Raw genomic sequence first — 19,489 nt, forward strand, 5'->3', positions numbered from 1 at the left:
ACTTCTTGTTGTGCAGAAACATCACGAGCGACAGATAAAAAGGGAAAATATATCAGTTCACGTCCAGGGGTCAATGGTATCAATTGTTGAGTAAAAGCTAAACCATGTGACTCGGCTGGATCAGGGCAATGGTGACGGGACGTCTTATTTATGGCGTTTCTGACATCCTGAGACTTGGCAGTGACAAGTTGCGGTGTAAATATCGACATAACAGTCTGCTAGCACCTGCCTGGGATCTCAGCAGGAGTCTGACCCCCCCCCCCCATATATATATAAATGTAAAGGCCAAGCAGGAGAAGCGATGGGCCAAGTGGACTTTCCAGGAATTTTTACTGAACTTGCATTCATGGCCCATCTGGACATCCTTCAAACAACCGTATCGCTTGTAATCTATAGGATTAGCAGAGAATCTGACCAGTGGCATCAAGACAAAGAGGCCAAGATGGCCACTTTACTTCACTTGTGTACAATAATGGATGGATCACAGAGGCTATACCCATTGAATAAAGGCACACCAAGCCTGGTTGTTGACAAATCTGTTCTTCTTAAAAAAGACTGATCAGTGTGAGCCAGGTCTCAATATAAGAAACTTACAGAAGAGTTCAGAAAAAGCTCTGTGTGACTGTGTGCATGAGCCAGGTATGTGGTTGAAGGATGCCCACTAACTGTGCACTGCCCATGCTCCACGGACCCATCAATTTACTTGACAAGTATAGGACCTGGTCTGAGATTTGCCCCAAGCTCATGGCCCCATGATAATACATGGTCGTGTGTGGGGCCATAGAATATAACAGGTCTGTGCGTCGCAATCAGCGAGAAACATGGCAATACGCGGATAATGCACAAGGTCATGTGACTGAGCCCTGATGGAGACCGGAGTGCCAGACAATCTTCGGCTACACAAATGGAGAGTATTCGGGAGTGAGCGGCTGCTCTCCTTAGGAGGGGACGTCCTATAAAGATCCCTCCAAGAGTATGGGGAGAAGGAACCCAAAGAGAAAGTGCAAAACTCTAATAGGAAAAAACACTGAACAAGGCCGGTGGACATCGAAGAACAACACAAGGGGAAACGCTGCAAAATACATGGCAGGCCAGCTCAACTCTACCCCGGGTCACTGGGATGTTCCTCAAGGCTTCGGGGATTGTCTTCTAAGGGTAAATGGGGCAAAAGCAGAACTTTATACCAGAAACGTAAACAGAAAGAAAGCTGCACCCCGACACCGAAACCTCACCCCAACTGTCGTACAAATCCTATCTGCATCTTCAAGAAACACTAGGTGGAGGCGGCTGCTGCTAAAGGGAGGTGTACAGGATGATCCAAGGGTTCACTTACTTTTTCTTACAACTGTAGAAAGATGGTACAAAATGGATTGTCAAGAGACAGACTGAACCAAACACATTTTAATGACTATCAATTGGATTCTGGGTTTGTTGCCGATAATTTATACAACGTCCGGTGCCATAGAATTATGACATTACCGCGCTTAGATTTGATAGATTTTTGGGATACGTTTCTGTCGCTGCGTACTCTAACGCCACATCAGGACGATAAAGAGGAGATCCCTTTAAGAGCCCCTGGTACTCCCTGTGCAATAACTGAGGGGGGGATGAAAAGAGAACATTTAAAAAGGACAAGTGGAGAGAACATAAAAGGATCAACTCAAGAGCAACAATTTCATTAACCCCCGAGCCTCATTAGCCGGCGGCGGGGCGCGGAGGGCTGGCTTTAATTAGTGGCCTTGTAAGGCTTTATCCCAGACAATGGTCCCTCCTGCTGCTGCCCAGATTACAGCCCCGGCTTACCACCACAATGGTCCATGTACCGCCATGCTGACTGTTGTTTCCACTGCCCCCCTTCCATTGTCTTCATCCATTCAGGCCTAATTGAAGCAGAACATTGGGATGTAGGGGACACAATGCCGCGGCCAGCACTCCTCTTTAGGTTTTCGACTTGCATTTGTGCTACTTTAGACAAGAGAAGGAGAAAGTGATCGGTATCGGGCTGAGAAGAAGAGAATCAACGCACTGGAAAATCTATGGATGCAAGAGAATCCGAGCGTGGAAGACACATTTTACGGAGGACGACAGGATGGAGCGCTGACATAGGATACATGCGATGGAGACATTTTATGGTTCGGTGGTCGACAGGCAATAAATAAGTTATTAAAGGGGGATTCCAGCTTAAAGGGGTTGTAAATGACAGCTTATCACCTATGCAAAAGATTGGGGTAAGTGTTTGATTAGTAGGGCACCCTGACAGATCACAGGGGCAGTCATGGAGGGTGACAAGGAACCCCTGTTCTCATGATTGGTGGAGGTGTCACTGATCAGGTACAAACCCTATCCCCATCTAAATAACCACTGCCTATAGGACATATCAGGTAGAATGGATATAATAAAAGGGCGCCCCGCTCTGTTAGACCCAACATAAAGACTCTAATAGTGCTCTGCCCATACAGGGCGCCCCCTCCCCATCACAGGGCATGGCTTTCTCTCCTGCCAAGGCTCCCCAATAGGGGTCTTTGTACTGGGATAACTCCCTATTAACATATTTGGGGACACATCTAACAGTAAAGGCTGCACTCACCATGTCCACCTTTCAACACCAAGGTTCAACATTGCGATTTATTTTACCATATAGATTTAAAGGGGACCAGAGCTCCAAATCTCCTGCATGATAAAGTTCTAACTTCCTGCACTCACCACAAGGGGACACTCACTGCATACTGGATCAATGTGGAGTTCGATGTATAATCAGTATTTAGAACACTCTTGAGCTCCCCCTTGTGGCGACTAGAGAAAGAAGGAATGATGGAGCATGCAGAGCTATTTGCACTATGAAGGAAGGCGGATGGTTCACTGGGGGCGGGGGGGCGCTGTTGGTATCAGGTATGTGACACATATGGAATGATCATGGCTTCCTGTACTGAGCCTCGAGAACAGCGCTGTGGATGGTTTACTAGGGAGATAGTGAAATACCAAAATTCCAAGACCATCAGTCTACTGGAGCACCGCTACACTCGCACTGTCCTTTTCTACCTCGTCCCCGATGGACAAGGCTCTCCTATCACCCATCATAGTAGTTTACAAGAACCAGAATGCTGCAATGACAGTGCTCTCCCCCCCCCCCCCCCAGGACCATCGCAACAACCAGATCTTCCATTTTTATGATTACCTCCCAAAATGGCTGCCTCCTGTGTCTAGATGACAGGTACAACTTAAGAATAGCAGAAGCAGCAGGGCAATTCAATCTAAGCCAAGCTCAGACATCGTGTCATCTGATTATTCCTGTGCATCTTGTTAGAAAAAAAAAAATCCACAAAAAAAAAAAAATTGTCTTTTTTTTGCCCATTCCTCAACACTGAGATGTAATTTGACAACCCAAAAACAAAGCAGCAAATGACTTGGGTGACAAATCACGGGCGGCGTTTGTGGCTTGATTATGTCGAGGCGCTTCTTGGGTTCCCACATGAAAATAATAGATTTTTCCCCGTCTACAGATGCAAACAAGCCTGTCCCAACAAATGATGGCTGCTCATTGCACTGATAAATGGTTTCATCTTCCCGTCCCGATACTTTATGAGGAATTGTCCTCGACAAATGAGCGCTGCCTCCCCGTATCATCTCCCTCCGTTCTCCTGACAACACCTGAGATAATTTTCAGGACTAGCATGTTAAACAGAGCGGATGAGAACGCCGTGACTGACAAAATAAAAAAAATAAAAAAATTCCCTGTAATAAATGTACGGGGTTTTTGTACTCATTTTCTTCAGAAAACAGGAAAAATCTATCAGGCGGTTCCTTCTGCAACAAGAAGTGATAAAGAAGCCGCCGTCGTAGATCTTCTCCGTCGTCGCTGCGGCAGGTTCTTCATATCCGCTCGTAATTTGCTGTGTAAACCAGGGTAATGAATCCAACATGGAGGACAGCGCCGGCAGAGGAACCGTGGTGGAGGCAGCCATATCTGCGAGGTCCTGGTGGTCGGGCTTGTGTCTCCAATAGGGTAGGGGCCATCTTGTCCCTGGCCTTGAATATTATCTTGAGAGTCTGACTTTGATTTTGCATGTCTCCGGACCTTGATCCTGGTCTCTGTTCCTTTGTTTTGTCTATGTGGCGATTGAATTAAAGGGGTTGTTCAGTTAAGACATCCCTTTCCATGGAAAGTCCTGAGTCCTCTTGGCTGGAGCCTCTCACTCCGGACCTTGTTCTTCCAGCTGTGTGAGGGTCTATGACTAGGTGTCTTGAGTGGTGTAAGGTATCTTACAAACCCAACATGTCCACCATTTCTTTACTCTACAGTCGAGGGACAACCAGGAGACACATGGCATGGTTGGCCGCTCCCACTGAAAACACCATGACCAACTTAAGCCAGAGGCCACTCTTAAATGCCCTTGCGTCCCACCTTTGTCTTGGCCGATACCCAAGGATCTGTTTATTACCCAGTGACTTGACCTCAGGCTCTTCCCTGGAGACTAATCCATCAGATGGGAATGCGGACTGGCTCTTCACCTTGACCTTGTGATCTTAACCTTTGTCTTGTCTCTCCAGTCTAGTCACATGACGGCTATACTGACCTCAGCCTGTCCTTTGCCCCCCCCCCCCCCCATTATCTGCATGTAAACTGGACCTTTGTTTTGTTGTCTCATCAACGTCTGCTTTACCCAGGAAGGGCCGTGACCTACGAGATCCCGGATGTTTAATCCAAGTGTGGTGTGTTAGACTCAACACCTCCAACCAGACAGCCATCATTAGGTGCATCGATGACCCAAGATGGCCATACATGTCCCACCAAACAAACTGCTCAAACATTGCACTTTACAACATGTTGCAAACACAACAGGATTTTCATATGCAACAAAAAAGGAACACCCTGCCCCTGTCCTGCTCCTGAACCCCAAGTCGACTGCCCTTTGACCTGACCCATTACCCTACATTTGGTTATCATCAGCACGTCCTGATGTATGGAACCTCACTAGACGCGGCGCCACATAACCATCAATGGCGGATTTATGGAAAAATTCATTTACGATCCATAACATTAAAATGTAAAATTAAAACCGGCATAAAACGCCGTAAAACGTTAATCTGAAAACCGGAAGAACTGCCAAATGAAGATTTTGTGGCTTGAAGTTGAATTCATTATGAAATCCTGCTTGAAGATGTAACAGGAGCAAGAAGCAAAAAAAAAAAACCCTCATCTGGGGAGTGGGGGGCTAATGAAAGAGACGTTCAACTGCTGGGACCCCCCCCCCCCCCCCCACATGAGCAGGGATCTGAGCTCTCTCTATATAAATGGAGCGGCATTCGAGCATGTCCAATCACCGCTCCAGTCATACAGATGGAAGAGCCCTATTATCAAGATTGTGGGACCCCACCAGACACCGCTGGGACCCCCACCAACCTCTGTTCTTCTATATAAATGGAGCAGTGATCGGGCAAGCTTGATTGCCCTTCCATGTATAAGGGGTGACACAGGCAGCCCACACTCTTAATTTATGGGACAGACATCTATCCTGTGGGTAGGTGAAACCTGTAAAGATTTGGGCAACCCCTTTGTAAGTCTCTAATTGGTGGAAGTCAAACTTTTGAGACCTCCCCACAATCATGAAAATAGTGTAAGAATGGACAACGGGACGTGCTCGACTGCCCCTTCAGTTACACAGAGTAATAAAGGACCCTCATTTTTGGGACTGGCGGGGTCCTCGCCGTCAGACACTTTACATATTTGTCCAACCTCTGGGACCATCTCAATTATGAGAACGGGGATCTTGTGTCCCCCTGTATGAATGGAGTTGCGATTGGGAAATACACAACTGCCCCCCCATTTATACAACGGCCCAGGACTGCCCTCATGAGGGTGCCAGGAGCGAAATCCCCATCAGTCCCTTGGCCTAGTTGGGGGTATGATGGCAGGGGTGTAGCCATAGGGGGTGCAGAGGTGGAAATTGCTCCCAGAACTCTGCAGCTGTTGTGGGACTACAACGCCCAATATGACTGCCTTGCCATGCTGGGAACTTTAGTTTCTCCACAGCTGGTGACTACAGGTGTAGGATTAGTGGGGTACTTAAAATAGCCCCCGATAACTTGTGTCTGGGGTCTATTGGCCCTCAGGGGCCCCTTACACCAGTCACATAGGGGCCATACCATTAGGGTCCTCTGTGCTGTGCTTCATCCAGGTGATGTAGATCAGCGCACACAGAGGTATCGGCGCCCCCCCCTGTAGGGACGCCTCATGGCGCTGGAGCGAGCGTTAATAAGCGCGCTCCCTGCAAGAAGTTCTGCGGTAATTTCCCCTCCGATTAGCGGGAGAATCTTCTAATCCTCGCCATTTGTAAGGATAAAGTGAGATTTGTCGATGGAGTGTGATGTAAAATTCGGGGCTTTAAAGAGCCGCTTTGAAGAACGCTTTGCCGGGAGTCTGCGAGACGATAATGTCAACAAAGAAAGGCGGCCGCGACACAGATCTCAGAGCGCACGGCGCCCGCGTTTGATGTTGACGGAGAATTGACGAATAAAATAGAAGCTGTGATATTCCGACTAATGTCATGTTTTGCGTGAACGTTTAGATGTTTGTAGTCAGGTATGCAAGGTAAACTGACAGCGAGGCCCCGCAGACGGCGCGCTGCGCAACGTGAGGAATCGCCCCCATCCCCCCATACTATGGCAAGCACTGCAGACCTTATAGGACTTAGGGCGCTGTTCATCCTGCTCCTCCCAGTGCATGAATACAATTCCAGTGGTACAGTAGAGACTGACAGTTACATAGGCAATTAGAGAGAGTGGGGGAGGGGGTTTACTACAATATCGAAAAGTCAAAAGGGGACAGTAAGTGTAAAGTGCAATCTAATATATACCAGGACTATGTTGCAGCGTACAGAGGTATACAGCCTGCATGGTGGTATACTAGAGGCAATAAGGCATATCTGATGGTATATAACCATGTATGATGCCGGGAAGTCTACATGAGGAGATGGCGGTATATAATCTGTGTGAAACTTTACACAACATTATAGCAGTTCATGGTCTGTGTGTTATACAAGGGTCAGTAATATGGCAGTATACAGACTATGTGGCAACGCAAATGTTCAGGGAAGCCTAAACTGGTATATGGCGGTATCTAGCGTATGTGTCAGCATATTAAGTCAGTAGAGTATATGTATATGGTATATAGCTAATGTAGAAGCCTACACTGTGCTGGCAGCATACAAAAGTCAGTGAAGCCTACATGAGGCGATGCCGTTGTATAGACGCAGTGTATATAGACTATGTGGCAACATATAGAGTTCTTGGAAACCTACATAGGGATATGGCAGCATACACAGGTCAGTGAGTCCTACAGGTGGAGATGGCGGTATACATACACAGGTCAGTGATGCCTACAGTGGAGATGGCGGTATACATACACAGGTCAGTGATGCCTACAGTGGAGATGGCGGTATACATACACAGGTCAGTGAGTCCTACAGGTGGAGATGGCGGTATACATACACAGGTCAGTGATGCCTACAGTGGAGATGGCGGTATACATACACAGGTCAGTGATGCTTACAGTGGAGATGGCGGTATACATACACAGGTCAGTGAGTCCTACAGGTGGAGATGGCGGTATACATACACAGGTCAGTGATGCCTACAGTGGAGATGGCGGTATACATACACAGGTCAGCGATGCCTACAGTGGAGATGGCGGTATACATACACAGGTCAGCGATGCCTACAGTGGAGATGGCGGTATACATACACAGGTCAGCGATGCCTACAGTGGAGATGGCGGTATACATACACAGGTCAGTGATGCCTACAGTGGAGATGGCGGTATACATACACAGGTCAGTAATGCTTACAGTGGAGATGGCGGTATACATACACAGGTCAGTGATGCCTACAGTGGAGATGGCGGTATACATACACAGGTCAGTGATGCCTATAGTGGAGATTGCGGTATATATACACAGGTCAGTAATGCTTACAGTGGAGATGGCGGTATACATACACAGGTCAGTGATGCCTATAGTGGAGATGGCGGTATACATACACAGGTCAGTAATGCTTACAGTGGAGATGGCGGTATACATACACAGGTCAGTGATACCTACATGAGGAGATGGCAGTATATAGTCCACGTGGGAAGCCTACATAGGGATATGGCAGCATACAAGGGTCAGTGAGCCCTACACGTGGAGCTTTCAGTATACATCCTGTATGGCGCCATGTCAGGTCACGTCTCTGCTTGTTTCTCCTTGTACACAGGAGTCTGACGCTCCGCAGGCTCAGGTTCCCGCGGCTCCCGCTTATGTAGCATCCAGCGCTGCACTTGCCACTTTCCGGCCTTATTTTTGAAATATGCAGAACACGCGACACGTTCCATCCGCACTGACAGCGCCGTCACTTAACTGTTTTGCTGCACCAAAGCGAGATCACTTTGCTCTTCACCTCGGAGTACAAAACCAATATTAGTCATAATTATTAAGTATATTTTTCTCTTAGGAAACGCAGATTACAGCAAATCTCCCTGACATTTATGGCTGAACCATCTCCATGGCTGAGACGGATCGGTCCGCCGCGCTTCATCTGGAATTTTTTTGCACAGACAGCTTTTTTTTTTATTCCTTGCAGTTAGATAACTAAATAACAGGTCGTCATTAGTGACAGATAATACCGACTAATTGCCAGAAACAGGAAGACGCCGCCGCGGTAATTATCATCACTGTCAGGAAAGAGACCGACGCAAAGCGAGACCGGGCCGAGGACAATATGGAAGAATCACAGAGAAATAACACGAGTCTGCTGACAAAAATCTTCATTACATTTGCAGATCGCTACAGCGGGCGGCCATATATAAGGAATACAGAGATCTTATGGGGTATGTAAAGGGGACTTATCAGGTCCTTGGAGTTTTTATACCCCCTGCAATGCTGAATCCAACACGGCTATTCATGCTTGTGTAGGATGCCCAAATCCAAAGACGGGTGATGGTATCTCCAGACATCGATAAAAGTATATTGTCAAGTAGGCGGAGCTACACTGCCTGGTGCCATTACTGTATGGTCTCCACTCCTCAGTGTCATCATTGGGCACTATAGGACCACCCACTTGTCAGTACATCTCTATTAGTATCCTGAAATAATAGCACCAATGTGGTTGGAACCAGGCAAGGAAAAAAATATCTAGCTATATCCATTATAATAATTTTATTACTATTATTATCATTTATGATTATTAATAATAACAATAAAAAATTACAATAAAATAGATTAAAATTATAAAAATATATAATAAAAAATTAAAATAATAAAATATATATAATAAAATACATAATATAATTAATAAAATAAAAAATATAATAAATTAAATATAATACATAAAATATTATAAAATTAATAAAATAATTTCATAAATAAAACAATAAATTAAATACAATAAATAAAATAATACTGTAGTAAATATATATAATAAATTATTATCAATCGATATATTTTTACATAAAAAAAAAATTCTCTCTCTCATCAATTGTCTTAGTATTTGGGGCAGCAGAGCCAGTCTAGGGGTACATAAAACTGAAAAGACGAGCCCTCATACCTTTAAAGTGTTTCAATAAATGTAACAGAAATATATATATATATATATATATATATATATATATATATATATATATATACACACACACACACACACACACACACACTAACTACATTAAAGCATCAAACTACAAATTACACCAAAAAACCTTGCAAAATAGTTAAAAGCTCAAAAAGCAAAAACAGAAAAAAAAATTTTAATAATCAAAAACAACCAGTTTGACCAAAAAATTGACTAAGACTTACATGACTTGCATTAATAAACACCCCCATAAATGATATAAAAAAAAATATAAAAAAAATAAACTAAATAAAAATAAATCTAAAATATAAAAAGAGGTTACAGAATGAAAGAAAGAATGTAACGAAACACAATAAAAGTGAAAAAAGTGCAGAAATTTAAAAAAAAAAAAAAAAAAAAAAAAAAAAAAAAAAGGAAAATAAATAATAATAAAGCCCAGTCTGGATTAGCAGCTGGAAAAACTCTTAGAAAGAGCAATTACAAGAAGTGTGTGTGTTTGTGTTTGTGGGGGGGGACACAAACTGCTCTCCCAAACCCCGCCAGGCCGCAGGAGCCTTTGTTGTGCTAGGGCACATTAACCTCAGATTCTGCCGCCGCTCCCCTGATGGATTATCATAGATATCTAAATACTGTAATCTCATTTTCAGCATGAGGGGAACGAGAACGTCAAAAAGAAGAAGAAAAAAAAAAATTGGGCAGGAAATAAAGGGGGAGAGCGCGAATACATTAAGTAACAAAGAGCGCGGGGCTGCGGCTTCCAGAGTCTATCTCACATCCTTCCACATCACTGCAAAAGTTGATGAAGTTTAAATGAAGCAGAATTGTGAGCGGGGGCGGCTGAGTGGCGGCTGCGGGGGACGCGGGTGCGGATTGGGGGCGACTTCTCTACAAAGTAATGGAGAAAGCCTAAATGGTGTAATCTTCAATCAGATCTCACATCGGCGCTGACAAGGGGAAGGTAATGAGATAGACGGGATCATCCGTGTTGGTTAAGGGAATTAATCCCTCTTGTTGCTCTGTGATATCGGCTTTCGTGAGATTCTGTGAGACGACTCCCCCCCCCCCCCCTTCCCAATCCAACCTATCTAAATGCTAACTAACTGTGAGTGCGGTTGGGGACTGCGCTTTTCAAGTCTTGCTCAGAATGGCCAACGATTTTATGGACGTCCAAGTGAGAGAGGGGTCGGTGGACTGAAAGGGAGAAATGGCGGAATATTGGAAGGAGAAGAGGCAATCGCAGGATGTGGAGAGGCGGCCATATCTCAAGGGGTCAGGGGCACAGCATAGTGTTAGGAAGTGGCTCACACCTACCCCAAATGAGGTACCTAAAGGCAGATATCTCCCCCATAGGCAACGGTCATGGGGTGTCACAAATTGCAACTATCATTGGCTTCTTAAAGGGATTGTCCATGGAGTAGAGATTGGGCCCATATCTTGTGAGGTTGGAGGCACTTTGTGGGGTTAGTCCACCCAAGAGAAAGGGTGGTAGAATTTTGTCCATGCAGTAAAGATTTTGGCACACGGCTCAGATTGGGTCCAGACTATAGAGATTAATCGGTCAGGTTAACGACAGCCAACACAAATAACAAAGCCCTTAATCCGACATTCAGACACTTCCCCCAAAAGAAATGGCCGTATAGTTCCAGTTATCAATGACTTCTTAAAGGAAGTGTTTACTGAGTCCATAACGTTTTGTACCAAAGGCTCCTGTTAAAAACCTCACAGGCAATTCTCACCTTGTCCATCCCCTGCTGATCTCGGGTTCCCCGACTGGTCTCTACTTCCCGCCCCTCTTGCCCCTGGACCAATCACTGGCTGAGATGGGTCACCTGCCTGAGCAGTCACTTCCTGTGTGTCAAGAGGGACCAGGAAACAGACTGTCAGGTGACCAGGGAAATATTGACATGTCCCAGTTTTTGGGAGTCAGAGGCGGAGCTCATAGAGTCTTCTGAACACAGTAACATTGTAGCAGCAGAATCTGTTCTGAGCCAAATCCGATGGCAGGGAAATTATTTATGATAGAAAAAAACCCTTAAATTACTTCCTACTGAGAAGGAGAAGCCCTGAAAATGTAGAGGGAGGGCACAAAAAGCGGAGAACCCATTCTCATAATTATCACATGGAGTGACCAAAAATGTGTTCATTAACCAGATCAATTATTGAGCAACTTCAGATCAGAAAAATGTAGAATAAGCAGAACGTACAAGAAAGCAAAAGACCGAGGAGAAAGAAGCAGCTTATAGAAGATACCCAGGTTATACCGGCTGTACATATATAGTATATACAGGAGATACCCAGGTTATACCGGCTGTACATATATAGTATATACAGGAGATACCCAGGTTATACCGGCTGTACATATATAATTATATACAGGAGATACCCAGGTTATACCAGGTGTACATATATAATTATATACAGGAGATACCCAGGTTATACCAGGTGTACATATATAAATTATATACAGTATATACCCAGGTTATACCGGATCTACATATATAATTATATACAGTACAGTGTTGGCCAAAAGTATTGGCACCCCTGCAATTCTGTCAGATAATACTCCGTTTCTTCCAGAAAATGATTGCAATCACAAATTCTTTGGTATTATCTTCATTTAATTTGTCATCAATGGAAAACCACAAAAAGAATTGTCAAAAAGCTAAATTAGATATAATTCAACACCAAACATAAAAAAGGAGGTGGGCAAAAGTATTGGCACTGTTTGAAAAAATCATGTGATGCTTCTCTAATTTGTGTAATTAACAGCACCTGTTACTTACCTGAGGCACCTAACAGGTGGTGGCAATAACTAAATCACACTTGCAGCCAGTTGAAATGGATTAAAGTTGACTCCACCTCTGTCCTGTGTCCTTGTGTGTACCACATTGAGCATGGAGAAAAGAAGGAAGACCAAAGAACTGTCTGAGGACTTGAGAAGCAAAATTGTGAGGAAGCCTGAGCAATCTCAAGGCTACAAGTCCATCTCCAAAGACCTGAATGTTCCTGTGTCTACCGTGCGCAGTGTCATCAAGAAGTGTAAAGCCCATGGCACTGTGGCTAACCTCCCTAGATGTGGACGGAAAAGAAACACTGACAAGAGATTTCACCGCAAAATTGTGCGGATGGCGGATAAAGAACCTCGACTAACATCCAAACAAGTTCCATCTGCCCTGCAGTCCGAGGGTACAACAGTGTCACCCCGTACTATCCAGCGTCAGCGTCTGAATGAGAAGGGACTGTATGGTAGGAGACCCAGGAAGACCCCACTTCTTACCCAGAGACATAAGCCAGGCTGGAGTTTGCCAAAACTTACCTGAGAAAGCCAAAACCGTTCTGGAAGAATGTTCTCTGGTCAGAGGAGACAAAAGTAGGAAAAGGCCTCAACATAGAGATTACAGGGGAAAAAAAAAAAAAAAAGAGGCCTTCAAAGAAAAGAAGACGCCCCCTACAGTCAGACATGGCGGAGGGTCCCTGATGTTTTGGGGTTGCTTTGCTGCCTCTGGCAATGGACTGCTTGACCGCGTGCATGGCATTATGAAGTCTGAAGACGACCAACACATTGTGCAGCATCATGTAGGGCCCAGTGTGAGAAAGCCGGGTCTCCCTCAGAGGTCAGGGCTCTTCCAGCAGGACAAGGACCCAAAACACACTTCAGGTCAGAAAATGGTGGTGAGAGAAAGCCCTGGAGACTTGTAAAGTGGCAGCAATGAGTCCAGCCCTGAATCCCATAGAACACCTGTGGGGGAGGGGGAGAGATCTCTTGGTGGCAGTTTGGAGAAGGCCCCCTTCACATCTCAGGGGGGACCACGAGCAGTTTGCCAAAGAAGAAGGGTCTAAGATTCCAGCAGAGCCTTGTAAGAAACTCATTGCTGGTTAGCGGAAGCGGTTGTGCGCAGTTATTGTGTCTAAAGGTTGTGCTACCAAGTATTAGGCTGAGGGCGCCAATACTTCTGTCCGCACCATTTCTGGAGTTTTGTGTAAAATGATCAATGATGTGACTTTTATTTCATTCTCTTTTGTGTTTTTTCATTGCAAACAAAATAAATGAAGATATTACCAAAGAGTTTGTGCTTGTAATCATTATCTGGGGGACACCGAGGATTATCTGACAGGACTGCAGGGGGGCCAATACTTTTGGCCAACACTGTATATACCCAGGTTATACCAGCTGTACATATATAATTATATACAGTATATACCCAGGTTATACCGGCTGTACATATATAATTATATACAGTATATACCCAGGTTATACCGGCTGTTCATATATACCGTATATACTCGAGTATAAGCCGAATTTTTCAGCCCAGTTTTTGTGCTGAAAAAGCCCCCCTCGGCTTATATTCGAGTCAGCAAAAAAAAAAAAAAAAAAAAAAAAATTTTTTTTTTTTTTTTTTTGGAGGGTGAGGGGGGTTTATGACCAGCCACAATGTCAATGTATAGAATCTCCCATAAAATAGTGCAAAAATTTTTTAAAAAATAAAATAAACGTTCTTAATCCCTCCTTTCCCTAGAATACATACAAAAGTAGAAAATGACTGTGAAACACATACACATTAGGTATCCTGTGTCTGACAGTGCTCTGTCTACTGAATATAGGTTATCTGCAGTGCTCCTGTTCCATCAGGAAGGGGTTAATAGGAGCACTGCAGATCCCCTATATTCAGCCAGGCTGAATTCCAAGTGGGGGAAAAAAAAAAAACAGTCCTCAGGCTCAGGGAAGGGACAGACACAACCAAAACACCCCCTCCCCTTCCCCAGCATCTACTGCACCCAAAAACTACGACCATTTTAATTTTTGAAATTTTCCAGCAGCTGCTGCATTTCCCCCCTAGGCTTATACTCGAGTCAATAAGTTTTCCCAGTTTTTTGTGGTAAAATTAGGGGGGGGTCGGCTTATATTCGGGTTGGCTTATACTCGAGTATATACGGTAATTATATACAGTATATACCCAGGTTATACCGGCTGTTCATATATAATTATATACAGTATATACCCAGGTTATACCAGCATGGTCCATATTAGTACATACAATGAGATATAGGAAGTATATACACTGCTGTAGTCAGGACACCTCAGTCTCAGCCTCACATATATCACACGCTGGTCTGGTGCTGCCATCCAGTGGTCAGGACATGTACTCGCCGCCCACTGTTACTGTTTGATGTAAAGAACATTTTCATTCATTGTTGGTAAAAGTGTGAAAATTCCAGAGAAAATCTAACACTAAATATATTGGAAGGTTATAGGAGGATATAGGATTATAGACAAGCCCGGAGCAGTGTTATATAGGATATAGATTATATACTATACTTCTAGTGAGTTGTCTGCAGTGCGGCTATATGTCATATCTATCCCATAATACTCATCACAATGCAAACACTAAGAGGTTAATTATTTGCTGTCACTTTCTGCAGAGCCTGCCAGTACTTGTCAATGGGCAATAAATACCTGATCCTCAGTCCAGGGCCTATTATCATCTGTCCAGGTTACCAGGCACTGCAAGGCTTGTCAACACTGCCATATAATACACCAACACAAAACTAATCCCCCCCCCACACACCCAAAGACAAGAGGCCGAGCAACAAGACGCGGACCAGGGGCATAAATTACACAGCATAGACCAGTATATACACTATACACCCAGCAACCATAACACTAATAGCAGTGAAGTCATCCTCTGACGACAATAGCGCCTCTAAGTGGTGAGATAGATTATGTAGTGGAAGGCAGATCACAGTTCTAGTCCACTGTGGATTATAATAGAAGGTGTCAGTACACACAGGACATCACAGCTTGTGTATATGGAGTAGTCACAGACCGGTCAGAGCGTCCATGCTGACCCCTGACTATGATATAAGGGTCAGTACACACAGGACATCACAGCTTGTGTATACAGAGTAGTCACAGACCGGTCAGAGCCTCCATGCTGACCCCTGACCACGATATACGCTGTCAGTACACACAGGACATCACAGCTTGTGTATACAGAGTAGTCACAGACCGGTCACAGCATCCATGCTGACTATGATATAAGGGTCAGTACACACAGGACATCACAGCTTGTGTATATGGAGTAGTCACTGACCGTTCAGTGTCCATGTTGATCACAGTCGGGTGGTTGGGCATCACTTACATGGAGAAGAGATGGCACCAGGGGGCGCTATGGGAAGAAGGCACTGGCAGTGTGATGGTCTGGACAACGTCCTAGCATCATGTGGATGTGACATATACCATTTACCTAAACATTGCCCATACCAAGTACCCCCACCATGGCAGTGGCGCCCCCTAATAGCAGTGACTGGCAATGACTCTAATCCAGAGCTTGAGAAAAAGTCTCATCTATGGAGGCCGCACCAAGCACAGGACTGACAGGATCTAAAATCCCACAGGATCCAATAGAGATCTACTGGGATCCAAGTCTCTCAGGGTCAGAAAGGGGGCGCTACACAATATTAGGCAGGAGTGAAGTGTTCTGGCTGACTGCTATAACTCTTCTGATGTCATCATGGATACATGGAAATCTCCAATGTCATCCAGTGCAGAGTGATCGACCAGTGTTGCCCTCCAGTGGCTGGAGCAGGTAAGACTAGTAATGCGGCACTGACTTCACTAGTAATACCACAGGGGACATCACCAGATCCCCCAAAGCAGCACCAACTAAGGCTCTCACGGAAAATACAGAAAAAGCAGAATTAGACAGTGACTGGTGGGGTAGAGAAATGCAACACCAGAAAACCAAGAGGGGCAATGAAGACATCTCACAAAATACAAGATTATTGGTGAAGGAACAGTGCATGCTGGGAAGGAAGAGGCCAAGTGGGTTCTTCTAAATTCCAACAAACACGACGTAACATCTGCCCCTATAACAGCGGCCAAAGATCTGCAGACACCCTGAGGCCACAGCGGTCAATATGAGAGCTCTAGCACCACCATCAGTATAAGCAGGCGGGGAAGGATAGAAGACAGTACTCTGCTGCCCCCTATTGTATACAAGCAGTAACACACTATACAATATCTGTATATTCTCAGGATACACAATGATAAGGTCACTCAGGTCAACTGTGATTTGTCTCCTGAGCCTAAAATAATACTATATATACACATGTGTGTATAAATACTGTATATTATATATGTGTGTGTATTGTGAGAAGGTGACAGGCAGGGTGCTGGAATCTCGCTATAGGCCTCAGCCCAGGGGTAGATCCTTCGTTCATTACTGGCTGCAGATCCAAAAAAAGTGAGAGTGAGAGTCTGTAATCCGAAGTCTGGTGAGACAATATTGTGCTTGTTTTGTTTGTGTTGCTGGTAGTAAGCCACACGTATAGTTAGGTTATCTGTTCTGTTTAGTCGCTCGGACAAGCAGGTTTTTATTTTGTTTTTGCCTGAAGTTAAGGGTGGATTTTATTTTACTCATTTTGTGCCTGAATTCAAGGTTTATCTATTTTCCTGTTTGTTTTGTTTCTCTAAATAAACCAGTTTGCTGTACATTTGCCTGTGTGTGTGAATATATACATATATCCTCCTACATATATATATATATATATATATATATATATATATATATATATATATATATATTATAAAATGTGATAGTTTGGATGTTTGTTACTCGATCACTGAAAAACGGCCGAACGGATTTGGATGAAATTTGGCACACAGATAGATTGTAACCTTGTTTAACACATCGGCTCCTTTTTATCCCAGTAAATGACATGGCTTCACGGCTGCTATGAATTTATGTTCACATACTATATTACACTGCTCTTGCCAGCAGGACTCTCTCAGCTAATTGGAGTTTGCTGATAAAGTCAGGTTTCTTATCTCTCTATGTAAACACACAAATAACACTGAGTACATTGTGTACAAGTATCTGCATATTATCTGATCTGCTCCAAGCAGTTGCCAACACACTGAGATGGGAAAACTCCTTTAATCCAAATTGGCAGTTTGCCAATTTTAAACATGCCGGGAAAAAGAAAATCTAATTTGCTGCAAAATTCTAAAACCACGAGAGCTATGAAGGAGCCAGAAGTCACAGAGCTCTCCTCAAGTGGAGCGGAGGATGATTGAGCACGCTAGGCATCAAGCGGCTCTTAGAGCAGCTGAAACACCGGAGCAGGCGGATCATGAATTCCAACAACACATTCATTATATGGCGGCCGAGCGAGCCGCTGAGATGCCAGAACAATCATAGGCACGGTGCGAGGAACAAATTTAGCTGCAGGCCAGCTTGAGAGCTGCCGAAACGCTGGAGCAGGCAAACCATTGACAGCAGCAATTTGCAGAATATAGGCGGATCATTGACTCTAACAACCCGCAGACAAAGTTGTGGGCAGAGGCTAGTGTATACACTCACCGGCCACTTTATTAGGTACACCATGCTAGTAACGGGTTGGACCCCCTTTTGCCTTCAGAACTGCCTCAATTCTTCGTGGCATAGATACAACAAGGTGCTGGAAGCATTCCTCAGAGATTTTGGTCCATATTGACATGATGGCATCACACAGTTGCAGTCGCAGATTTGTCGGCTGCACATCCATGATGCGAATCTCCCGTTCCACCACATCCCAAAGATGCTCCTCTATTGGATTGAGATCTGGTGACTGTGGAGGCCATTGGAGTACAGTGAACTCATTGTCATGTTCAAGAAACCAGTCTGAGATGATTCCAGCTTTATGACATGGCATTGCATTATTGCTGAAAGTAGCCATCAGATGTTGGGTACATTGTGGTCATAAAGGGATGGACATGGTCAGCAACAATACTCAGGTAGGCTTTGGCGTTGCAACGATGCTCAATTGGTACCAAGGGGCCCAAAGAGTGCCAAGAAAATATTCCCCACACCATGACACCACCACCACCAGCCTGAACCATTGATACAAGGCAGGATGGATCCATGCTTTCATGTTGTTGACGCCAAATTCTGACCCTACCATCCGAATGTCGCAGCAGAAATCGAGACTCATCAGACCAGGCAACGTTTTTCCAATCTTCAATTGTCCAATTTCAATGAGCTTGTGCAAATTGTAGCCTCAGTTTCCTGTTCTTAGCTGAAAGGAGTGGCACCCGGTGTGGTCTTCTGCTGCTGTAGCCCATCTGTAGCCTCAAAGTTCGACGTACTGTGCGGTGTTCAGAGATGCTCTTCTGGCTACCTTGGCTGTAACGGGTGGCTATTTGAGTCACTGTTGCCTTTCTATCAGCTCGAACCAGTCTGGCCATTCTCCTCTGACCTCTGGCATCAACAACGCATTTCCGCCCACAGAACTGCCGCTCACTGGATGTTTTTTCTTTTTCGGACCATTCTCTGTAAACCCTAGAGATGGTTGTGCGTGAAAATCCCAGTAGATCAGCAGTTTCTGAAATACTCAGACCAGCCCTTCTGGCACCAACAACCATGCCACGTTCAAAGGCACTCAAATCACCTTTCTTCCCCATACTGATGCTCGGTTTGAACTGCAGGAGATTGTCTTGACCATGTCTACATGCCTAAATGCACTGAGTTGCCGCCATGTGATTGGCTGATTAGAAATTAAGTGTTAACGAGCAGTTGGACAGGTGTACCTAATAAAGTGGCCGGTGAGTGTATATACTCACCTCCCTGTATCGGGGTCTCTTCGCCCCTCACCTCCCTGTATCGGGGTCTCTTCGCCCCTCACCTCCCTGTATCGGGGTCTCTTCGCCCCTCACCTCCCTGTATCGGGGTCTCTTCGCCCCTCACCTCCCTGTATCGGGGTCTCTTCGCCCCTCACCTCCCTGTATCGGGGTCTCTTCGCCCCTCACCTCCCTATATTGGGGTCTTTATGCCCCTCACCTCCTTGTATCGGAGTCTCTTCGCCCCTCACCTCCCCGTATCGGGGTCTCTTCGCCCCTCACCTCCTTGTA

At 44.9% G+C, this 19,489-nt stretch overlaps 1 protein-coding gene across 1 annotated transcript in view; it reads right to left on the reverse strand.

Moving 5' to 3' along the window:
• The window catches only part of CFAP77 (cilia and flagella associated protein 77), a 59,596-nt gene that overhangs the window by 39,241 nt on the left and 866 nt on the right, over positions 1-19,489 (reverse strand). The window lies entirely within an intron of this gene.

Source organism: Leptodactylus fuscus, chromosome 11 (genome assembly GCF_031893055.1).
Source record: "Leptodactylus fuscus isolate aLepFus1 chromosome 11, aLepFus1.hap2, whole genome shotgun sequence".
NCBI lineage: Eukaryota > Metazoa > Chordata > Amphibia > Anura > Leptodactylidae > Leptodactylus > Leptodactylus fuscus.